We start from the raw sequence: 26325 nt of genomic DNA, 5'->3' as shown, positions 1-26325 counted from the left end.
CTGTAAAAAAGTACTTATCTATATTACTCGAAGAAATAAAAATATTTTTTTCTATTTATTTATTTCAAGAATTCATTCTAATTTTTTATTCTAAGAATCTCGGTAATTTAACTTTAATATTATTACGACATATTAAAATTATATTGTATGTAACATACCATATAAAAAACGCAATCTATTCAATGACTAAGGAATAGGTACAAAAAAATACATCTTCGATGCTTATTGTTTTTTTTTTTTGCATTAAATGGAAAAGAGATAATTTTATCTATATTGAATTCGAGCCTAAAAATATTTAATATTTTCCTATGATTTAAAAATTAAATAAAATAATATTTAAAAATCTTGTTTGTACAGAATTATTATTTATTTAATTTAATTGATTTTTTAGCTTTAGTTAAAAATAAATTTCAAAAATAATACTTCAAAAAATTTTAGAGCTAAATTTTGAAGATAAAAACTTTGTACGATAAAGTTTTTCCAAAATGTTTCTAAAATTTTAGAATTTAAAAGAATTCTCTTTTTAAAATTTTTATAAAATCTTTTTTGGAATTATTTTCACTTGAAAAAAATGAAAATTTAATTTCTTTGCCAAGTCAAAATTCTTTATTTTATGTCTTAATTATTTGTACTGTTGATTGAAAAATTTGAAAATCTTGACTTATTATTATTTAATCTGCTTGATATAGGATAATAACTTTTTTATATTATGCATTTTTCCATAAATCATCTTTAATAAAAATAAATAATTTCTTTAGAACCATAAAAAAAAATTGAAATTTTAAAAAGATAGAAATCGTGCAATTGAACTATCATGCTAAATGAAAAACTATAGATTATCGTTGAAGATCATAAACCAAGTGTTGATTTTTAAGTTGAAGTTGATTGTGAGTTAATTCAGGAATCGACTGACTGATCGTTCCTTGAACAGTTTTAGAAGTCAAGCATAATGGTTTTAGATATGAAACAATTTAAAATAATTGTTCCATTATTAACAACAATGAAGGAATGATTTTGATTTCTAGTGGAATCGAATGATTGAATTATTATTGATATTAAATTGATCGATGGTAAAATAAATATTTATCAATATAACAAAGAATAATATATAAAAAGTGAGAAGATCTAGTTATTGATAATATTTATCAATATAACATTTACATATTTGTATAAATTTGATAATAATTAAATCTCGATGTCGTCTAGTCTATAATTAATTTTATGAAAGTTAATTTAAAAAATTTATCCGAATTTTTAATCAAATCAATTAAATAAGTGATACATATCTCATATTATTTGGTTAATTTTACAAAGCTAACTGAGAAATTTATCTGTCATATGCGAATCATATTTAAGCTGTTTTAATCTATGCGGAACTCTCAATCGTTATAATCATCCAATTGGCAATTTTATTGTTTGAAAATCATATAATTTACTTATCTTTGGCTTATACAATTCTTTTTGTTTATTACACAATTTCTTTTTATTCCTTTCATTTATTTCTTTTTTCTTGCATTTCTTTCGAACAAAGGAAAATCAATGATATTCTATATTTTATTACTATATTTTTTTCGTTTGGTAAATGTTCGTCAATATACATATTTCATAATAGTAATAAACATAATAAAAATAAATGAAGATAAGATTTAAATTTTATCTGTTCTTACTTTTCTACATCTTATATAACGAATATAAATGGATTCTGTCTTCCTATTCTTTTATTATATGTATATCTAGTCCGTACAAATATCATCATATCTATCTTAAGCTTATGTAAACATTAAATATAATAAGATACAATATCGCACAATATCTCTTAATAATTTATTAATAAATGTAAAAATAAATATGAATGACGAATAATTGTATATAATATCCATAATTAATTAATAAATATATAAAATTTAATTAATTTTACTTTATAAATACAGTTACAAAAATAATTTAAGTTAAATTTCTTTTTTTAAATATTTAAAAATTCATAAAAAGAGAAAACTTATTATAAAAAATGTAAATAACATAAATTATTTTTTAGCAAATTATAAATTTTCATTTTCTTCTAATGAGAAATGAACTATTTTTTATTTAATTATTTATTTTTAGTAAGTTATAACGTTTTAAGGAAATATAAAAATATAAGGATAAACATAAAACTTAAATTTTTATTTAAAAATTATTTTGTGTGATAAATTTTATTGCGATAAGATTAAAAATGGTTTCATTCGTAAAATTAATTGTGTCAAAAATAAGTGTGACACTGTATAAATCATTTATAATTCCTTTGATTATTAAAAAAAAAAAATAGTTTAATTTTTCCGATTCTCGAAACAAAGCAACCCCGTTGATCGCCCGAAGCGAACTCGTGCTGAGTAATGGAATCAACTCGCAAAACTCCGGATACGGAGACGCGAGAACTCTACTAACAAAAACACATATACTTCAGAAACTTGATACCCTTGAAGAAAAGAGAATTACCATCTGTATACGCAAGATCGCTTTGTCCACGCTGATTATTCTTATGTAACGGAACAATGCGAAACGTGTCTCGAATTTGTCGCGAATTTTAATACAGAATTTCTTATCCAAAATATCAAGAATTTCTCAGATCGAGAAAATTTAATAAAAAAAAAATCGACAAACTATTCAAATCGTTTCTTGGTAGAATTAGCGAATGAGATATTAATTATATTTTATAAGTGAAAGATTTTATAATAAATTTATAAACAAAGACAAAGATTTATTGCTTAATTTCTGAAATTCAAAATTTCCTGTATATTTTGATCCAAAATTTGAACATTCCATCAAAGAATGAAGAAATCTCTCCTCGATAGAAATGGCGGATACAATATTAATTATATTTTTATTGCAGAATAAAGATTTTATAATGAATTATTAAACGAAACTGTTTCATCGATTTTCTAAATATATTCTGATTGATATAAGAAAAAATATTTTTGGAAATTATGTGATTAATATATGAGATATTATAAAATATATGATTCTTTATAAATTTGAAGGTTTCTTGATATTTTACTTTTAAGATTAATCAAGAAATATTACTTGTACCTGTTATGTTTTCTGAATTTATTTTTGCGAGACATTATTGATTATGAATAAGGAAGTTTTAAATTTATTATTTTTATTGTAAATTTAATATATAAAAAAATATTTCTTTCTTTATTTAATATTAATTATTTTTTTTTTTTTGGTTTTTTTTTTCATTTAATTTTAAAGGATTGATTAATTAAGATAATAAATACGACATTCTTATTCAATTTGTTTTTGTAGAGTTGTATAAAAATATTTAAAAGTATGTATCGTAATTTTCACGGAAAGCAATAATTATTCTTCTAATTATTTGATCGATTAAATGATTATTAGTATTCGTATTCAAGGTCATAAATTCTATGTTGTAAATTTATACTTATTTTTTTATATTGATTATTGATTATGTTTTCTATAATTTCTATTGGATTTTGAACTTTATTGCTTGCTTATTATATATCCTTGTACGCAGTTTTTCTTTTAAATTATTGGTTATATATATATAATAAATTATTTGAACAATTTTTAATGTTTTATTTATATTTGAATTAATGAAGCTCGAGATATTAATTTTTGTGGAAATAAATAAAGAAAGAAGAGAAGAAAGAAAAAGAATTAACAAAATAATAAAAGATAATAAAAGAAATATCGTTACATCATTAACAAAAAAATTATTAGTTTAAAAAATAGATATTTTAACGAAATAAGATATTTATAATTTTTATATTTAATTTGATATTTAATTTTTTTAAATAATCATTTTTTATTTTTTTAAAGCAATACAAATATAATTCTTTTTTAAAATTTTCATTCTGATCTTTAATGATAATAAAGGAAATATCAAAGTTAGTTTAGAGATTAGAGAATAACCGTAAAGAATCTTCGAATTAACACAATAAATGTCAAGATTACGGAAAAATACTTGAGCAATGATTGAATGACAAAATTCAAAAATTGCAACAAATATTGTAAATGATAATACAATATTTGCAAAGATTTATTTGCATTTTGAACAGAAATAAATTAATACTATAATATCGTTATCATGTTCCTTTCCGTTCACGCAGAGAGACGAAAACATTTGCATTCCTTAATTCTCTCGTTGTAAATAATGCTCCGTTTATCACGAATTATGTTTATTACTTTGAATAAAATACAATATTTCCATGTGATAGATCATAGAAATATGATATAATGTTCTATTATATTTCAAGAATTGGAATATATTAATTTCAAACAGATATATATCAGACATATAAGATGATAATGACAGTAAAAAATATATATTTTTTTGATTTTTATTATTTTCAATATTTTTTACATTTTCCATTCACCACATTCTCTTTTCTCTTCATTAAATATTAAAAATTTATTTATAATTCCGTAAGTTTATTTATTTAATGCTGACTACAGCTTGATATACAGCAAATTTAAGAAATTGAATGATGGTTTCAAAATTTGGAATGAATATCGAATAGAAAATATGGCATATTAATTTTTAATATTTATTACTAATATCATAAATTATTTATAATATCAACGATAAACTATAATTTATAAAATATTATTATTACATTATGATATACAGGAAATTAATATGTTTGTGGGATATCTTTGAAAATGATGAGATCGATTATAAAGATTAAAGTAAATACAAAACCTGATATACAAAAATGATTATTAATTAAAAATTAATTATTAATTGAAAATTTACATTGAAACTTATTTATTAAATAGAACATTAATAAGTTATAAGTTATTTAAGTAATTTGTGTTTACAATTTAATTTAAATAAAGAGAAATGAACACAGAATGCACAGCAATATGACAGAAATAGTCACTACATTAATTCTATCTTGCTTCATCTAACTTAAAATGTTTTTGTAATTTAATAAATAAACTTCATTTGATATTTTTGTATGCCAATTTTTGTATTTATTTTAACTTCTAAAATTGATTCTCAAAAAATACTTTTGAACAAACTATATTACAATATCACTTATATTACTACTAATACTAATTGTATTATAGTAATGCTTCATTAATTAGTCTCTTATGTGTAATGATCATGTATATTATGTCAAATGCAGTTGCTATCGCAATAAAACAAAAAATTGCTCCTTATATGTGCATAATATAATTGATTACATTTTTTTCTGATTAAAATTTGTAAATATATTCAATAAATACGAATAAACATTACGATCTCTTGAAGATTGTGATATCCTTTATTCCTATTCAAATATCATTGAGAAATTTTCTAAAATGACAATAAAATAACAATAATGATTCGATGATTGAGTAGTAAAACAAACAAACAGAATTTGTATCTTATATGTACTTATATTTATTATTTCAAAATATATTTATTTCATGTTTAATTTTCTAATTTCGTTTTATGTAAAATTACTAATTATTTTTTTATAATTTAAACTTGCATATAACTTAACTGGTAAAAATTAAATTTAACATAAAAAATTAAAAGTATTTTAATCGGAAATATTATTATAAATAAATATATGATAATGTATAGTGTTACGTATAAATAACAAATAATGAAACAAATTTTATAACATGCAAAGTTACAAAATTAAATCAGCGAGATCATTTAGATAGGTGACAGCCTAATGCGCGGTGATAAATGTCATACGATAAAGCTTACAAAAGACTTATAATAGCACGTATCTACGAAAAAATGTAAAATAATGTACGTGCGGTACGTTTTATAATGTCGAATCGATTTCTTTTCAAAGATGGCGTTCTTCGAATGAACAAATTAATTTATGAATAAAAGAAACAAAATGGAAGGAAGTATATGAAATATTTCCACGAATTAATGCAATACAAAAGAAACCAATAACACGTATTTCTATCTCATATTTTTAAATTGTATTTTATCACATTTGTTTTAATTAGATAATCAAAAGATCGTGGAGAAAATAATTCTTTATATTAAGATTCATATCTAAATTCGTTTTATTATTTCTTATTAAATTCTCGTGACAAAAAGTATTGTTCTTTTGTTCCAATAGAAGAACAGTAAAAGTCTTTGTTAAATGTATATTCAAGTTAAAAGTAGAAGATAAAGAAAAATAATGAATTAAGATAAAATTAAAAATAAATGTCAAAAATAGAAATAGAAATGAGATAAAGAAACTTAACCTGTTAAATGAATCTAGAAACAGAAAATTAAAGAGAATTAAATGAATGAAACAAAAATCGAAAAATAATTAAATAAAAATTTAATTCGAAATTATTTTTTTATTTTTGACATTAATTTGTAATATTTCGAAATAAATTTATACATGAACATGAATGAATTAATGTAAATTATATGAATTTTTTGTTTTGATTAAAATTTTTATGATTTATTATAAGTATAAAAGTTATTTTATATTTCAACAAATTACAAATTCCTGTCCTAAAATTGAATACTATCAAAAAATTTGCTTTTCCTAATTCTGTAATTAGAATTTCATTTCACATCGTCTATAATTGTAAAACCGGAACGATTTCTACTGTCACTTCTGCTTTTATTCAAGAAGCTGATGACCTTGAAAGTAATGGACGCCTAGAGGAAGCTCGTGATTCCCAGTGGATCGAAGAGCAACTTGCGAGTAGCAACGAATAACCGGAGAAGGTCGGTCAAGTGATTACCAGAAGCAACGAAGACGAGTCTGAAACCGGTTCATGGAAGAACGAATGAAGATGGAAGAGCGACAAGAGGATGGGACTAGATAACATATGATGCGATGGATGTGAGAAAAAACCAGGTAAAATTTCTTCCAGGTAAGACGATATCTCTTGTAAATGCGAATTCTTTTTCGTTTAATTTCTTGTAACATGATCAAAACTTTTTCTTTCTTTTTTTTTCGTTTTCTGTTATATTGCATCGTACATATTTCTATTACATTTTTATATTATTTTATTTTTGAACATTTTATATGCAGAAATACAATATTCTGAAATTATAATTATTATAGATTATTTTATTTTAACTTAATCTTTTAACAATTGTAAAATCATTATAAATTATTGTTGAATAAAAATAAATTTTGATAACAGTATAAATAATTAACATATTATGTGGCAGGATACGAAAGTGAATAAATTTTATTATAGAATATTATAAATATTGTAATAAGCAATTTACTAAAATTTTTATTGATTTTATTGCTATTCATCATATAATGATCCATAATGATCCATATTCGTATCCATCCATATCGTTTTTATTACCAACTTTTGAATTTTGAAGATGAAACAAAGTTCTAAAGATTTATTGTTTATAGAAAATTAATACAAAACATTTTTGAACAAAATTCGATAATTAAAAACTAGAGAAAATAGAAAACTTTGTTATTATTATTATAATATATTATTATTTATTTCTTACGTTTCATTCTCGTGAAACTTTTTTAAACTTTGTTTTATTCATCAATGTTTCAAAGTCCATATTAATTTCAAGTTATGTCAGCATTTTTATTTAGAATGATCCATCATGGTGTTTCAAATGAATGGAAAAATTAAATCTACATAAAGTTCAATTTGAATGACCTTTTTTTAAAACACTTGTGTTCAATAAAGGCGAATCTTTTCATTTAGAAATTTAATTGGTGAATTTAGGTGTTAATATTTCATAAGAACAATAAATGTCAAGTTTTCGTTCAATGTACGTGATAGTTTTGTATATAATACTTGTGTAGCTATCATTGACGTAATTGCACAAAATGCAAATTATGTTAAAGAAAGAAAAATTGTTTTTCCATATCATTGACTATGTGTTATGAATTATTATTCAATAAAAATAAAAGTTTACAACTTATTTAATATGGAATCACTTTAAATAACAAATATATGTTCATAGTCGAGCAAAAAAGTATTGACACACCATGACTTAAAATATGTTATAATTATAACTTTTTTAAAATACTTTAAAAACGATAATTTTTTTAAAATTATACTTAATGACTTAAGCTTTTTAAGAAGACGAATTAATTTACTAGATAACGTGTAAAAAAAATTCTGAAAAAATTGTGAATTTGTTAGAATAGAAAATAATGAAGGACATTTTTTAAAACATTTTTATGAGTTTTTAATTTTTAGATATTTATAGTTAAAAATTACATTGATGCAGACAAGCAAACAAATATCGAAAGATGTAAAAATCTTTAGATCGAAAAATTCATTATTTTTAACCGTTTATAGCTCATAACAATTAACTGATTTCGATGAAATTTTTAACATGTATATAATTAATATAAATCCACAAAATATAGTTAATTCTTATTAAAGGTTTAGATAAAAAAGTTGAGAATTATTTTTTTCGCAATTCTAATAAATTGTAATTTCTTCAAAATTTTTTTTAAATATCGTCTATTAAATTAATCCATCAAATTTTTTAAAGCTCAAATTATTAAGTGCAATTTTAAAAATATTATCATATTATACAAGATTTAATACCTTTTAATACTTTTTTGACTAATTGTACGTTATAAAATTATTTAAATTAGAAAACTTGAATAATATTTAAAGCTTATAATGTTAATTTTATGTACTTTTATTTTATAACAAAATCTAATAATATTATATAAATACAATTTATAATGATTAAAAATTATATATAATAAATTATATTTAAATTATTATATATTATATTTTTTATATATTGCATAATAAAAATTAATATAAATTAAATATATTACATATGATTATATTATCAATAATTGAATTATTAATTAAATTATATTAAAAAATATAATATGATTTAAAAATAATGATATGGTTAAATGCCATCATTAAAACAATCAATATATTAAATTTGTAAGAAATTTCTATTAACATTATTATTTTATGTCTAAAAAATTATAGTTTCTAAAAACTTTTAAAGTGATATTTTATTTAAGTTGTTATTAAAGGCAAATCGATTTTGCAACATTATGGAAAATTTATTTATGCAAATTACAAATTATTAATATAACTTAAACTGTCATTTATTCTCATTATCGTAAACACATGAATATTATTCAGAGATCAAGAGAAAGCTGTAATATAACAATATTGAATATAAGAAAATCATAAAATTATATTTTAATAAAAAAATTTTTATATTTCGGAAAAATTTAATAATAAATATAATTTAAAAAAAAATGAGAGAAAAGTATGAATAAAGTTAACATATTATATTTATTATCTTTCCTTTATATAGATGTTTAAATGTAAATATTATACATTTGTTTTATTTTTTTATTGATATCATTAAAACATTAGAAAACTCTAAATAAATTAGATTTTATGTATAACTTTTTATTATATACTTATATATTTTTTAAATAAAGTGCACTTGTAACTGAATGAATTTTTAATTATAAACATTATAGAATAATTAAAATTATATAATATATATAATATATATATATATAAAATTTTTCTCATTTGATATATAATATATATATATATATTAATTTACATATAATAAGTTCATATAGTATAAAATAATAAGTATAAAATAACGCAAAGAAAATTTCAATTCAAGTTAACTTTTTTAGAATTAAATATTTTTTACTTATTATAAATTTTATAAATATATATTTTTAACTTCTAAAACATGTTTCGACATATAAAATTACAGATATTACTCTTTTTTTAAGGCTATTACTCCTTTGCGGATATATATTTTTTCAGATTGTGATGCTTAAGTATACATTGTGAAACATAAAGGAAAATAAGCATAAATGTAAATTATGCTTATAAACGAGTTATAAGAGATTTCCTATTAATACAAGGAAAATTTGATTTCTGAGAAATATAATGTTCAAGTTGTAAAGAAGTAAATATCTCATTAACGAATCAATAAATCATTTATGTAAATATATTTTTTCGAATTAAATTCAGTGAATAATACCAATAATTTTTGATATATAAAATTTATAAATAAAAAAAATTATTGATAATGTTTTTTAATGATTAAAATCCATTTAACTATTTAATTATTAAAATAAATATACAGAAATAAGTTCTTTTGTATTAATTGATTTTTTAATAATTGAAAAACTTTGTATAAATGAAACATAAAAAACAAACAATTTTGGAATAGCCAGTATTTATACATTTTCGAAATTAAAAGAATAAAAGTTAAATTGTAAAATGTAAAAATTATAAAATTAAGAATAAAAGTTTCTTTTCTTTCGATGAAAAACCATTTTGAAGAAGATCAATGTTTAGATACAATATTAAAGAGAAAATAAAGAAAAAAATGATAATACTTGAACATGATGATAAAAATCAATATTAAAATATTTTTGCAGAGTCAATTTTAGCAAGATTTTGAATTATCGTCAGAAAATCAAGCATACAATGCAGTTACTTTCTCTAGTGGTTGAGAAATTTCAGCATCGCGTCATTCACCCTTCTCTTGTGACGCAAATCAAGTACTAATACATATATTACGCATGATTTCAAGTTTCTGATTAAAAGATTAGAAGAAAAATGATGGTGATCGCTATCAGTAGACATTACATAGTAAGCGAATATACGAGTAGTACCAATTATATTTATGCAATGATAATTTTAACAATATCTCATATATGATATACTGAAGAATAAAAATTTCTTTATAAATTTTTTTTTAAAGTATTTATACATTATAAAAGATCATATTATTGAAATAAATTATAATTTTATCTAATAACATATATATATATATATATATATATATATATATATATATATATATATATATATATAATACTTTTATATTTTTATAATTACTGATTCGTTTTATTCTCTAAATATAACAAGCATTTTATTTTATACCTATTTATAATCTTATGCAATATATAATAATAAAATAATAATTTATTTCTTTATTTTTAAAAATTGTTTTAAGATGTTTTAATCATTTATTTCTATTTTGTATATTTACAAATTTGGAAATATATTTTGTATATTTTTACATATTTAAATTTTTACCATAAATAATTCAAATATTCGAATGTTCAAACTTAATTGCAATTTAAAATGTTTCAAAATGTTTTAAAAATTTTAAAGTAGAGATTTTTTAAAATTTACATTTTTACAAATATCAAATATAGTTTTATTAATTATTTTATATAATTATAATTAATTATTGTGTAGTTTTTTAATAAATTTATATAAAAATAGAATCATAATATAAATTTTACATTCAAAACAAATTTAAAATTTTTTGAATTGTGCCATTATCAATATCAAATAACCATATATGTAATTCAATCTTAATTTTTATAAAAATGAAGATTTAAAATAAAAAAAAATTATTTTATGAAATTTTTGTTTATTTTCATTTTTAAAGTAACCATCTATCGATATACATTCGTATTTAATTAATATTAGCTAATTTTACTTATATTTAAAAATTTTTCGACTTGATTTATTTGAAAATGAAGACTTAAATAAGAAGGTTTTATTTTATATATCTATTTTTTTATGTCACTCTTTCCACTAAATATTAATTATACCATTCATTCATGAGATATTCTATATATGCAATTTTATTAATAGATATTATACATTTTTATTAAATTTTATTAAAATAATTTTAAAATATTCTAAAATATCATTAATATAATAATATAATAATATAATAAAATTTTATTAAAATTAAATTTTAAAATATTTTAAAATATCATTAACATATAAATATTAATACTTTACATATTTATTAAATATTAATACTTTTACATATTTCATTATTTCAAAAACAATAATTTTTTTATACTTTATGATAAAATACACAAAAAAACTTTATTTTTGATATTTTATTTTAATAAAAATTGTTATTTTATAGAAGATATGAAAATAAATGCATGAATAAGTAGAAAAACACTATTTCTAAATTGGAAGCTGTTTCACGGTTTAGAACAGTTAAAAAAGAGGAAAATATATATGAAACAGTGTTCAACAGTTTCGTAATCTGTCATTAACGTTAGAGATAACGTTTATGCTGGTCGTTATCGAATTGTTCGGTTCTGTAACAGACCTCACTGTCACTATGAGACTCCCTGATTAGGTTGCATAATATGTGTCGTGTCTGATAACTGTGCGTAATTATTTGCTTATGAAGGCGTCTTCCTTTTCCAAATTTCATGTTTCATATCTATTTCTTAATTATTAAAGAAATAATTTAATTTTATAAAAAAATAATTAAAACTTCTTAATGTTGGAAATCGCTTAAAAAAGAATTCATCTTTTAGATATTTATTAACAAGAATATTACATCTAATTAAAAAATCTAATTAATCTTTGCAATAATAAATTTATCTATCATTTAATTATTTTTGTTATTAATAATTAAAAATAATATAAATTAAAAAATTATAATATGTTATTCCATATGGAATTTTATAAATATAGTTAATAAAATTTAATAAGTAATATACTATTAATTATTTCTATATTTATTATATATCTATACTATATATCTATACTATATCTATACTATATTTATTTCTTATCTCAATTTTATTTTTGAAATTAATCAAATATAAATAATTTAAATAGTCTTATCTATTATATTATTACAAAAAAAAAGAAAATTATGTATTATAATGAACTACATATGTTTCAATATTTCAATTCAAGTACTTTTTTTTATATAAATTTAAAATTCAATAAAATGCATTAAATCTCTAGTAATATTAATGAAATTTTATAAAAAAATCAAGCATTAAAAAAACAATCTATAAAATGATAAAAATCAAATTTGATTTTGAAAATTTTAAATTTGCAAATATATAAATACATAAAGAATAAACTAAGTACTTATTAACAATTAATTAAAAATTTGAATTATAATATATATAAAATATATATAATTTAAATTCACTTATTTTTTGATGGATAATATAGTATATTGAATTTATTGAATCAATTTTGTTTAATATAACATACAATTTTTTTTGTATTGAATTATTTTTAAAATTAATTTTTAATTTTATTATTTATTATATATTATATATATATATATATATTAAAAATTTATTAATTTATTAAAATAATATATAATGTAATATTAAATTATTGAAATAATATATTTATTAATTTTTTATTATATTTATATTATATTTATATGTATATATTAATAAAAAGCATTATAGAAATAATTTCATAATATCTATGAAATAATTTCATTTATTTCAATAGATCTTCAATGAAAAAATTTTTTAAATAACAAATCTTTTATTTAATTATTTTTTAAATATTTGAATTTTATTTATATATATTATGCAATATCTTTTGATTCCAAACTTTTGAATACTAATACTATAATTTATAAAAGATACATTATATTTATTTGTTATAATTTTATACTTAAAAAAAAATATTTTTATCTTTAAATTTAACAAAAAAATTGGCATTAGAAAGTTAAAAATTTTAATTTGAAAATAAAATAAAGTAACATTTAAAAGAAACATTTGCGTAAAAATTTAGATAGCGAAGGACTAATAATATCAAGATAAAAGTCGAAAAATAATTTATATCATTCTTTGACATAGAAACGAAAGAACCGCTCGATATTGCTTCGATGAATGGATGAAATCGCGAACAAGGTCACGTGACTCTGGTTTACTTCATTTTTTACGAATTCATCTTAAGTTCAAGTTTATTGGCGCAAACGATCTTGAACGTTTAAGTTGGAAGAAAAGATACGCATAAATGTTATCTAATTGTCCTTCAATTTTTTTACGATTCTACTTGTTACATAATTTTCTTGGGTGGTTTCATTCTAATAAACTTATGATTGGTTTAGTTTTTTTAATAATCTTTTTCTATTTTGAATTAACAATTTTTATATTACATACTGTTTATCTTTCATTTTTCCTTGTCAATTTTTGCCATTTAACAATTTTTGTTCATAATTATAGATTTCAACATATTTCAATTTTTCCATTCTTTTTTCCCAGAATTTTAAATTTTTAAATATTAAAAGTAATAATAATCTTTGCTGTTTTAGAAATTTGTGTTTTCTTTATTTAAAAATTATTTTTATTTATTTTTTATTATTTCACATTATTCTTATGTTTATTTTTTATGTTCTTTTGTATCATATATATTATTGTTTTTTTTAACAATATTTTTTTATAAATTCTCAAAAAACAGGATATAGGATTTTCCTTTTAAGTAGTACACGCTTCGAGATTCTATTTATTATAATCAATTCGCAGAATTATTCAACTCGAGATATTTTAACGAAGAATATATCATTGTAAAAAAAGAATCCTTGAAGAGGTGTACCTTTGATATTTCAGTTTTACCATTTATAAATTATTCACTAAATCAATTTTTCTTAGATCGTTCCAATAAAAACTATTAAGGATTTATAAAAAAAGATTCTGAACTTATAGTTTCCTTTTAACGATGTTTCTTATATTTTCTGAGATATTATATTTTTTTTTTTTTTGACTAAATTATAGTGTATTCTTTTTCGATTTACTATATAGAACTTCCTTCTAACCTTTCCTTCTAATTCGATCTTCCATTTAGTTCTTCATGGTTACAGGGAGCCTAATGGCTTCAATGAAGGGGCTTCTGTGCCACGAAAAAATGATCTCACGTGATTGTGCTTTGGCGGAAACTGCCATCGTGTTTTTACCAACTCTTCCTTTAATGCCACCACCTTTTCATTGTGGGAACTTTAGTAAGTGGCCTCTTAATCAAACTGCCAAGAGGCATCTTTTGAAGGTAAAATATACTTTCGTGAAATTTTAATATTTTTGTATCGTAATATTAATCCTTTACTTTTAATTATTTTATTAATTTTTTTGACATTTTTTTTTATATCATTTTCAGAAAAAATTTCTATACTAGAAGAAATATTGTACATTTTTAAAATTTTAATGCTGAATTTATTATAATTTTTTGTTAATACTTTTACAATATATTTTCTTATGATATTTTTTATAAGAAAAATATATTTTCTTATAAAAATACAATATTTTTTTATTATATATATAATCTTAATATTATTCCCTACAATTTTTTATTCTAATATATTATATTAATATATTCTATTATATATTCTAATATATATTCTAATATAATATATTAATATAATATAAAATATTCATTTATTTTCATTTTAATATATAATTAATACATATTTTAATATTTTATTATAACCTAATATTTTCTTATTGTATATATTATAAAGGTATCAATATTTTTTTATTATAATGTTAATATTTAAAATATTATAAAATATTATTGTTAAAATTTTGTTATTGTTATTGTTATTATTATTATTATTATTATTATTATTATTATTATTATTATTATTATTATTATTATTTTAAAAAACGTGCCCTTGAAAGATAATTTTGTTTTATTTTCTAGAATATAATTTTGTGAATAGTTAGTTAATTCCTATGCTTTAATATAAATTAGTTATATTATAAATTAATTCCAAATAACAAAGGACTTTAAAAACATTATACAATTTATATTTATACTTTATATTATTAGGTAGGATCAAGTAATACGACATTAGATTAGCATCAAACACATCCTGTCTGAAATAGATGCAAAAAAAGTAAAATATAAAATATTGAAATCTTCACATATTAGATTGCATAGAAAATTAGAATTATTCGATTATAACATAAAAATAACTTTAAATATATGCATCTCACTTGATTCAATCAAATTATTCAATACATTAGTCTACATTAAATTGTACAATGCTTATTCAAAATTCTTTATACAAAATAATACATTTTTGCTCCAAAAATATATTTAATGTGGTTTTCAAGGAAATAGAAAATCCAATACACTATACACCTCAAATAAAATATCAAAACTAATAAGTATTCGATTTGTAAATAAACTTGTAAAATGTTTATCAACTTCAACACTAGTTGTATCAGAAGTTAGAAAGGACTTTATGTTCACATTTTTTGTTAAACATGATTAAACGAATATTGAATTTCATGAATCAGTCTTTCTCAATGGAATTTCCTTGAGCGAGATTAAATGTTACAAATTCGAAAATAATTGTGCGCATATGAATTATTTTCTTTCATCTTTTTTTTTTTCGTGAATTTTGAAAAATCGTACAATTAATATACACGCAGGTGTAATTGGTATTATCAATAAGATAATGAGGAAACGTTTTTGCAAGTATCCTTCTTATCTAAATATTTGTACAAGGATTTCTTCTTGAATGAATTTTTCTTTCAGCCAAGAACATGGAGTCGAAGAGAATGCCAAGTTTCCAAAATAGAATTAATTAATTAGATGATTGTTAATTAATAAAATTTTGAAATGTATCGATGAAGAGATTCAAAGATGTTCAGCTATTATGTAGGAAAATTATTGGAGATTGAAATATGCTGAAGAAAGAGATTCCTTCGTTTCTTAAGCATTTCTACGTAACCATGTGTATGTACGGTTGAAATGTCAACATTCTATAACTACTTTAAATTGTTCTGAACAAGTTGCATGGTAATTAAACAATCTTGAAGATGAATATCTACTCGTATTGCTAATGATTAATATCGCTTATATGTAGGATACAAAAAAATTGAACAGAAAAAAGATAGTTCGCGTTCTTTGAAAGAGTATGATGCTTTTTATATAATTTAAAATTTAAATTTCTTTATTTAATTTTTTTATTATAATTCTTTTGATTTTGATTTTTTTGAAAATTAATATGTGTTCCTCTATTTTTATGCACTTTGACGAATTGATTCTAAAAATCAAAACGAACACAAAAATTGATATATTTATTAAAATTTATTAAATTATAAATAATTGAAGTTTATGTTGAAGATGAAACAAGACAGAGATAGAGAGTGAAACAGCAGTATGATAGAATAGAGCAATATCTCTATCTTTATTTCATCTTATCAATTTAAATTATTTGTAACATAATAAATAAGTCTTAATTGATATTTTTGTATATTAAATTTTCTATTTGTTTTGTACGTTTTAGAATCTTTCCAATAGTGTCCTATATATTATTACCTTGTGTGTACATATTTTGAAAATTATATTGGATATAAAGAAGTTATACATTGTAACAAGGATATAATTATTTCTATTTTAAGATTACATTGACGTCATATCAGTTGAATATTAAACAGGATAGACTAATATCTATTTATATTAATTTATATACTTTATCAACGAATCAATTTTCAAAACTTATGCCATTTTAAAATTAAGTTAAACTTTTTACCATAGTCAATATCAAGTTATATTTTCTTTATTGAATTCCAAAGATACTCGATCGTTTTCCGAACTTCCATAACGACGTCAGAAAGTTGCTTGGGACCGTTTTCTATGGTTTCTGGTGGTCGTAATTCAATTTATTCCACGCTGTTATGCGTTTTTAGATAGATATCCTTGGAAATGTCGACTTGGTTACGCTTTGCTGGCTGTCGATCGATATTATATGAAAGAAGAAAAAAGAATTCACTATTTGTAGTAACAACGATTCCATCTAGATACGCCGAGAAAAAAACGATCGCGCGTGAAACGCGTTGTAAGAGAGAGAAAGACATACCATTTTCTCTTTGTAATCATGTTGGTAATCATCGACTTTGTGAGAGACTTCGATGAAAACATTTTCATTAATTCCCACTTTGAAGAACATGAATTAAAACGATTTTTCCTGGAATTCAAACGGATAATTTGCATCCAGCCATTTATGGATTCAAGTTCTATGAGAAACCTTGACTAGTACTAATAAAATCTTGTTAAATTACCTGATTTTAATAAACAATGAATTATGATTAATTTACAATGTTAGAAACATCTTTTTTGAATAAAATTTTGAATAAAATACTTTAAAAATGAAGAATTATATTATTATTGTTCCATTGATAAAGAATTAATAAAAATTTATTTCCTATTATTTTTATTTTGTGAGATATTTCAGAAATAAAGAATCATAATAATATTTTCCATTCTGACTATCAAAATTGTTAAATGTTGTATACGAATTTTTATAATTTAATGACTCCTTTATATACAGAAATATTTTATTTCTTAATCATCGATTTAAATAAAATAATAAAAAATAAAAAATATAATATAAATAATAGATTAATAATAGATAAATAAAAGATTTAACCTTTTATTTAACATTTTTATAATAAATTTGGGTATATATTGAAATTTGACAATTTCTTTTAGTCTACAAGAAGTATAAAAATTTTTTCTAACAGCATATATCCTAACATAATAACTAAATAACTAATAACTAAATAATAAGGAAAGAAGAATCTTTAATAAGGATATCAAAAGTTTGGTGCAATCAACGCTGCAGCTAACGATTAATCATTTATTTGAAGTAATCAAGACAATTGTAAGATCCTTTTCATTAATGATATACGTAAATTGAGTAATTCTCTATCAACATATATTTATATCGTATTTAACGATTCTAAAGATATTTCTAAGACTATTTCTTCCTTAGCTTTAATAATCTTTTTTTTCAAATTAAATTATAGATATTTTCTTTAAAAAAAGTAAAGAGATATTTAAATTAATTTTTAATTAGTTCGAATTGTGTTGCAGAAATTGAAAACGTAATAACAAGATGTGGTGAAGAATATTATCCTTAGAGAATTGTTAAAATTATTCAAAACCTTTATTATATATACTATTAAATAATCAAGAAAGTTTTATCGTTTCTTTTTATACATATAAGATAAAGGTAATGGTAAATGGTTAATTTTACATACAGAATGATATTTTATATGATAAAAAATAACATAATTATTTTAATCATCTGATAATTGAAGAATGCAAAAATCAATCTATATAAATTCGAAAATGAGTTTATATAAGTTGACAATTGACAAATCAATTAAACAAGCAATTTGTATATTTCTATAACTTAGTAATAACCCAATTGATATGTTGATTAAAATTTTTAATAGTATGTAGAGATTCTTGAATTACATAAACCATTTTCACAAAAATATATGACTTTTACCACATTAATTTTTGAATTCTTCAAATAAATCTAAAAAAAAAAAAAAAAAGAAAAAAAAAAGAAAATTCAAAGAAAATAAGAAAGAAAAAAAAGTTATCCACGAGTCAATATATATATATATACGGCGAGGAATATCGATCTTGCCAAAGTTTTCAATGGCACGATCCTGTGAAAAATAATAAAATGGAGAGTTGCAAGTTCACGAATCGCACGTGGGTGACGATAGGGTCAGGCGATCATATCTCTTCTCGTCGATACTCGTGGATTTCTTCTCGTGATTTCGTGCCGCACCATTCAAATGAATTCAAATGATCTCATCAATAATTCATCAGGTCGGTTATCAAGGCTACAAATCGTACTTCAGGTCCCGTGCATCGTGATGATTCATAGCAGTTGGACGATGCCGCGTAGACGTCATGTAAATAATAATAATAATAATAATAACAATAATAACAATAATAATAATAATAACCGATCTCGATCTATCTGCACGAGCCATCATCGTCAACAATGGGGAGTCCTGTGCGATGATTAAACGCGAGATGTTGCGAAGCGGAAACGCTAACGCGTCTCCAATAACGCGGCTCGAAGGTGGTGTGATTTACCTCATGAAAGGAAAATATTTTATCTCGAACACTGCTCCTCGCAAGAGAACTTTATAGATTATTTATTAGGAAGAAAGAATTTTCCTTTTTTATTCTAGATTTAATTTTGAAGATCGATGAGCTTGTAATCGACTGGATTTCAATGAGATCTTATATCGTTTTTTTTTTCAGATCTTGTGCTTAAATCGTAGAAATTATTATATATCTTTTATAATATATTATATATTATATAATACACTATATTTATCTTTATTACATATCATATACTATATTATAATTTTTAATAATTTTATAATAATTCTGAGGAAAATTCTTGTTTTTTTTTTTTGACAGTTTATAACAAATTGATGTGGATATTTTTCTTTTTTTTTAAAAAAGAGCAAAATTGAAAAATTTTTACGAAATTGATACGGATATTTTTTTCCTTTTTTAAGGAGGACGAGATTGAAAAAACTTATTCAATTGCAAAAATGTATAGATTTTTTTTTTTTCTATTAAAAACTATTCTTTCAGAAGAAATGTCGAGTTGTCAAGTTATTTCGAATTATTGAACTTTGAATATTAAGATTAGTCAATGAAAATTAAAAAAAGTATTAAATTTTCTTTTTCGAATATTCAAAATTCAATTTGATAAAAAAATTGTATAATAAATTTTGAATTATTATAAAAGATTTTCAATTTTTAAATATATATATATATAAATATGAATATATTAATGAAAAATTTTTATGAAACAAAACAAATTATGTTTATCGATACCATTTATCTTGAAATGATATTTAGTTTTTTAATACTTGTGTAAAAAATCAGTATTATTTAATATTTATGCAAAAAAAAAAAATAAAAAAAAAACTATGCATATGGAACGTACAAACATTAAATCAATTATAAATTTTCATTTCAAAACAGATTATACCTATCGATACAATTTATCTCGAAATAATTTTCGTTATGTAAAAGCTTAACATTAAAAAAATATCAATGATTACGTTGTTATTATCATCGCCAATTTATGATTACGTGGATTTTATATTAATTTCAAATTTTTATTTTGAAACAAATTAGAGCTATTGATATACTTTATCTTAAAACGAATTTTGTTATGCAAAATAATTAACACACTAATGTACATACTAATGTAAAGAGAATTTTATATATTAATTTTATATATAATTTTTATGAATATATTATAGAATTATATTTAAGAATTTTCTTTTTCTTTATCATTAATATAAACTTTATAAATAAAATTAATTTATTAATAACAGAAATCTCAAGATATTAAAAGAATTTGCATACCATTGTATAATTTATACATATTATTTAACCGGAATATTTTAAATTTTATATTATTATTTTAATATTTTCATACAATTAAAAAAATAAATGAAAAATGTAAAATATAAAATGTGCTAAAAAAAAGTTAATCAAATTCAATAAAATAAAATAACGTGCAAATTTATTTTTGAATGTATTTTCTAACTTTTCATATATAAAAGGAGAATTTATAATTATATAATATATATTAATGAAAGGAATTATTCAATTAAAACTTAAAATACTTTTCTTTAATTATCAGCACAGAAAAGCTTTCATAGAAACGACTTATGTGCAGAACCACTAATCATACCATCGAACAGTCACATTATTATCGTTAATTATACCAAAGTGTGGATAAATAAGAATTATGTATTGCACGAATAACGTCACGAACAACGATTATAAGTGACCTCAACGTAAGTTTCTTTGGATTTCCGCGAGGTTCTACGATCGGCTCGACGAAGGAAGGAAGTATTTCCTTAACGAATGTATCGGCGATGAATGATCCAGATTCGAGGAAATAGTGAAACGATGAGGTAAATGCGTTTTCGATGGAAGTAATGAATCGTGTTTTATGTCAAGTTTTATCGTCCAGAGAAATCCCAATGAATGATATAATTAGATATTCTATATTATATATTTCTCTATATTTATTATAATTAATTGATGTTTAAATTGATCTAAATTATGCAAATACTATATATGCTATTTTAGTTATCAGTATTTTAGGTTGTATATAAAAATAATTTATCCTATATAAACAAACGGTCAAGATCATAAAAGTATTCAAAAAGTACATTAATCAAAATTAATTTGATTGAATTTTTTCTTTCTTCTGAAACATTCTGAAACGTTGATAATCACAAAACATGATAATATATTTACTTATTAGTCAAAATATAATAAATAATCTGCAACTATCTCTAACTTAGGCAGAGCTAGCTATTGCATCCCCACTAAGAATAGTTTTCAAGATGAAGATTATTTCATAAAAATAGAAATCCAAATATTATAATATACTCGAATAGTAAGATTTTTAATTGAAATGGATAAATGATACATTATAATAATAATATGTTATGTTTTTATATCCAGTTTATAGATATAGATGCAGATATGCAATAGTATTATAAGACAAGAATATGCAAAATATACATTTAAATAATTATTCGTTAAAATTCCATTTTCACGTAATACTAATGTATTCTATTGAGTAATTTTACATAAAAAGGGACATGAGAATGACGTTTTGCTAATTCACCTTCGAAAGAATTTGTCGTCACATATGGGACACACCTCCATTTCTTAATTATTTAAATTGGCAAGAGTAAGAAAAAATTGATTTGAAAATTAAAATAAAGGTTGTATAGCATAATATATTGATATATATTGCATATATCAAATTCTGTTCCATTTATTCAATGATAATTATTAAATCGTTGCAGATAAAGTGATGAAATTTTTAGTCTCATTAAGGATAATATTATTTAAATAAGAATTTTTTAAGAATTTTTTTTTTTAAATTTTAAAATAATTTGATATATGCATCTAGTCTATGCATTGCAAAATAGGATTACGATAGAAGTAGCGAAAAATGTTTCAGATAGAAGTTGAGTCATATCAAGGAGACATATTTGGATTAATTTTTTATTAATTCTTTTGTGAATGAATGCATAAAAATCATAATGAGATCGATTAAAAAAATATTAATCAATATATGAATTATAAAATTATTAGTTTCATAGATATTTCAATTTGAATTTTTTAAAACTTATTGTATGAAAGGCGAGTATCATTTTATATATTTTTTGTTTCTCATATAATAAGCTTAAAAAAATTTCAATTGAAATATCAATTAAATTAATAATATCAGATATATATGGTACTTTTTTTTACAGAATTTGAATTGTATCGATATAATTCCATTTAAAAAAATGAAGTTGATTTTTATGTGATCTTCAAAAGAATTAATAACATCATAATAAGTTTTCCATAACATTATGTAACTTTTATCTGAAATATTTTTCGCTGCCAGTAATAATATTAAAAAAATTAAGATATCACAATCAAGAAACATCAGCTAATAATCTAATAATCTTATAATTATATTTAGAAATTTCTTTCGAAAAAACCTTAATAGAACTTGGCTCTTATTTTGATTTAACAAATGTTTATCAATGAATTCAAATTCATTATCGTTTTAATTACGTAAAAAGATTGTGCTCGATCATCGTCAATATTTAACATACATAGATATTTGATTTTGTGTTATTCTAAATTATCTGATCATATAATAATTGTATAAAATTATTATATTCATAAGTTTGCCAATAAGATAGCCAATAAATGCAATTAAATTGAAACATTATAATTATCTAATAAGGTTTTTTATTAGATAAGAGAAACTAATAATTAATGATTAATTTGTTTTTGATCTTTGAAAACATCTGGAAAATAAAGTTGATTGATATATTTAATTTTTCATTATATTTCCTTTAATTATTATCATGGATTATTTATAACTTATAAAAATAATTTATAATTTTAAATATATTTTAATAAATTTTATTGTATATTTTACATTATGTTTACATTATATACACATACATTATATTATATTTTATATAATGATTCAATAATTAAGAAATTTCAAATTGAGTACTTTTTTTATTTATTTCTGTTCATTTATATTCATTTTATAAAAGAGCTTAAGAAATTTCATTTATTTTATTTCATAATTTCTTAATAAAGAAAGGATTATAAGAAAATGATATATGGAGAAATTAACAAATATATACAAATATAAAAAGCATTCCATAATATGCGAAAAATATTAATGCAAAAGTAATTTCAATACGCAAAAAAAAAAAAAAAAAAAAAAGAAAAGAAAGCTCATATAAGTAAATATTCAATATGAACTTGTTTTCGAGATATATATCTTATTTCGTGATAATTATTTATTAATAAAAAAATTTTTAATTTTTCAAATTTTTATAAATATATAAATATATAAATGCATGTCAGTTATTTCATTGTGATTCAGAATAACTCATATTTTCATAAATATTATACAATAATCTTGTTTCACTATTTGTGTTTATGTAAGAATAGTTCCATTCATGATATTATATAATAGCGTTTAGAAAACAAATTTACATTTAATCTCTTTACGATTTTTAAACAATATGGAAAAACAAAAAACAATATTTATATATTTATATATTTACAAAATAGATTGTTACAATAACAAATAAATTGTAACGCGAAACATAACATCAGGGATATATTTATATATATATATATATAAAACTTTTTTCTTATTATTTATTATGTATTACAGGATACTATCTACAATAAATTTAACTTAATCTATAATTAAATAATATCAGATAAAAATTAATGTGAAAATTTCAATTTTGAAAAAAATATTTAGAGGATTTTATCTCAGAAATTATTTTTTTCATGTAACAGATATAACAGTCAATGAAAATCATGTATTTTCTCGAGGAATGATTGCTCACATCGACTTTAAAAGCTTTTAGTTCGATCGATTGTACTCATATAAGTATGATATAAATTCACAATATTGTTACATTCGTTGTGTGTCAGTAAATCTATATATCTTTTTTCTTTTTCACCGATAATTTTCTTTTTTTTTCTTCTCATATTGGAACACAGAATTATATGTGCATATTTATTACGTGTAAAATGTACAAAATATTTCATGAAGTTTCAAAATAAGAAATTTTCAAAAAAAGAAATTTGTCGTGATTAAAGTTTTCGTATTTCACGAGAAATATTAAAAAATTTAAATCATTAATAAAATTATTTCATTCCTTTAAAATTCATTTTTTAAAACGATTATGAAAACATGAAAAATTCAATATAAAATTTGTTGCTTTAGATATTAATTTACGAAACTTTCAATTACAAAGAATTTTATTCAGATAAAAAATTTTGCTCGTAATCAGTAAAGCAATCTATAAATTTTATTTCTACTTTACATTTATATTTTGTTTTATATTTTTTTTCTTGTATGCATAAAATTATATCTAATATATTTTATAATGTATATAATATATTTACAATATGAATTATTTGTTCATATTATTTTTTGTCACATCATGTCTTATAATTTCAAAATTTTGTTAACTTTCATATTTGGTATGATACAATAGCAAAAATATTTTTAAAACTTACAGTAAATAAGTTATTCTTTATTAAAAATCCTTTTTGTTTTTTTTCAATATAAATCTCTTTTATTTTTTTTTAGAGTTTTAATGATTTTATTTTTTTAGAATAATAATCGAAATAAATATTTACACGAAATATTTCAACGATATTTTATCATTTGTAATGTTTTTATATATGTGTTTTACATATGTGTTTTAATATCAGATTTCCATCTTTGTAAAACTTCTATTATCTTTATTTTTCTAAAATAATTGACTTATTTGAGATTTTTTTATAGGAAAAATTATTAAGTCATATAATTATTTGATATATTATAGAAATGATAATTAATTTATAATTTATAAATTATTAATTAATTAATTTTGTAAAAAAAGCTTATGATATTAAATAAAGAAATATATATGCTCTTCAAAAAGAAAACTAAATGTTTCAATATTAATGAAAAATAAATTAAATTATATATTTCTATTAAATTTTGACTATCAAACTGCATATACAAATAAGAAAATACAAAATTTTGGAATAACTTATTATTTTGGAATTACAATATAATAATTATATTTAACAAAAATCTTGTTTTCAAAGATAAATAATAATGGTTAAAAAATTTTTTTTATCTTAAAATTATATTTTCTATATCATTTTCTATATTTATAATTTTTTTTTATTGTCATTTATGATTTTCCTGTTGCATGTTTTTCATAATGTTGAAAATCCATCCTTTGTTAAAAAATTATTTCATTATTCTTTTTGAAAGGAACTCTTCTTCTAATTTCTAATTTTTTTCTTTCCCCTATTTTTGGGCTATTTTCGATCACGAGAGAGCAATGTCAAAAAAATACGTGTGGCCATGGGTGGATGAAAGGATGGTTTTAGGGGATGAAGATGCGAGAAAGCAGGCCAAGAGGAAAGTGGACCGAGATTGGTCCGATGTTTGTTCAGTACACAAACGTTTCGTATGTCGAAAACGTTTATTCAGCTATAGTTGCTCTCCTTTACGCATACGTCCAATAAAACAACTGCACTGTTCCTTAGACTTTACCAACCTCTTTTTAACTTTTCCTGATTTTCTGATTTTAATTTTTTAAAGATAGGTTGAAAATACGTCATCGATCTCTTGAAATCTTGGCTATTCAGAATGAACGTACCTTTTTTAATCTTATAAGTTATCTTTAAGTTATG

At 20.6% G+C, this 26325-nt stretch overlaps 2 protein-coding genes across 2 annotated transcripts in view; one reads left to right on the top strand and one right to left on the bottom strand.

The window, feature by feature from the left end:
* LOC100864080 (carcinine transporter) overlaps nt 1–26325 on the bottom strand; it is a 57692-nt gene that overhangs the window by 21080 nt on the left and 10287 nt on the right. The window lies entirely within an intron of this gene.
* LOC100863967 (glutathione S-transferase) overlaps nt 6596–26325 on the top strand; it is a 64944-nt gene continuing 45214 nt past the window's right edge. The window contains exon 1 of the mRNA XM_086903144.1: nt 6596–6834. The gene's annotated coding sequence lies outside the window, so the exon portion shown is untranslated. The remainder of the gene's footprint in view (nt 6835–26325) is intronic.

The sequence above is a fragment of the Apis florea genome, unplaced genomic scaffold, assembly GCF_048593485.1.
Source record: "Apis florea isolate Af1SG1 unplaced genomic scaffold, ASM4859348v1 contig_2291_pilon, whole genome shotgun sequence".
NCBI classification, from domain to species: Eukaryota; Metazoa; Arthropoda; class Insecta; order Hymenoptera; family Apidae; genus Apis; species Apis florea.
Note: the sequence above shows the minus strand (reverse complement) of the source record. Positions and strands in the feature narration are given on the sequence as shown.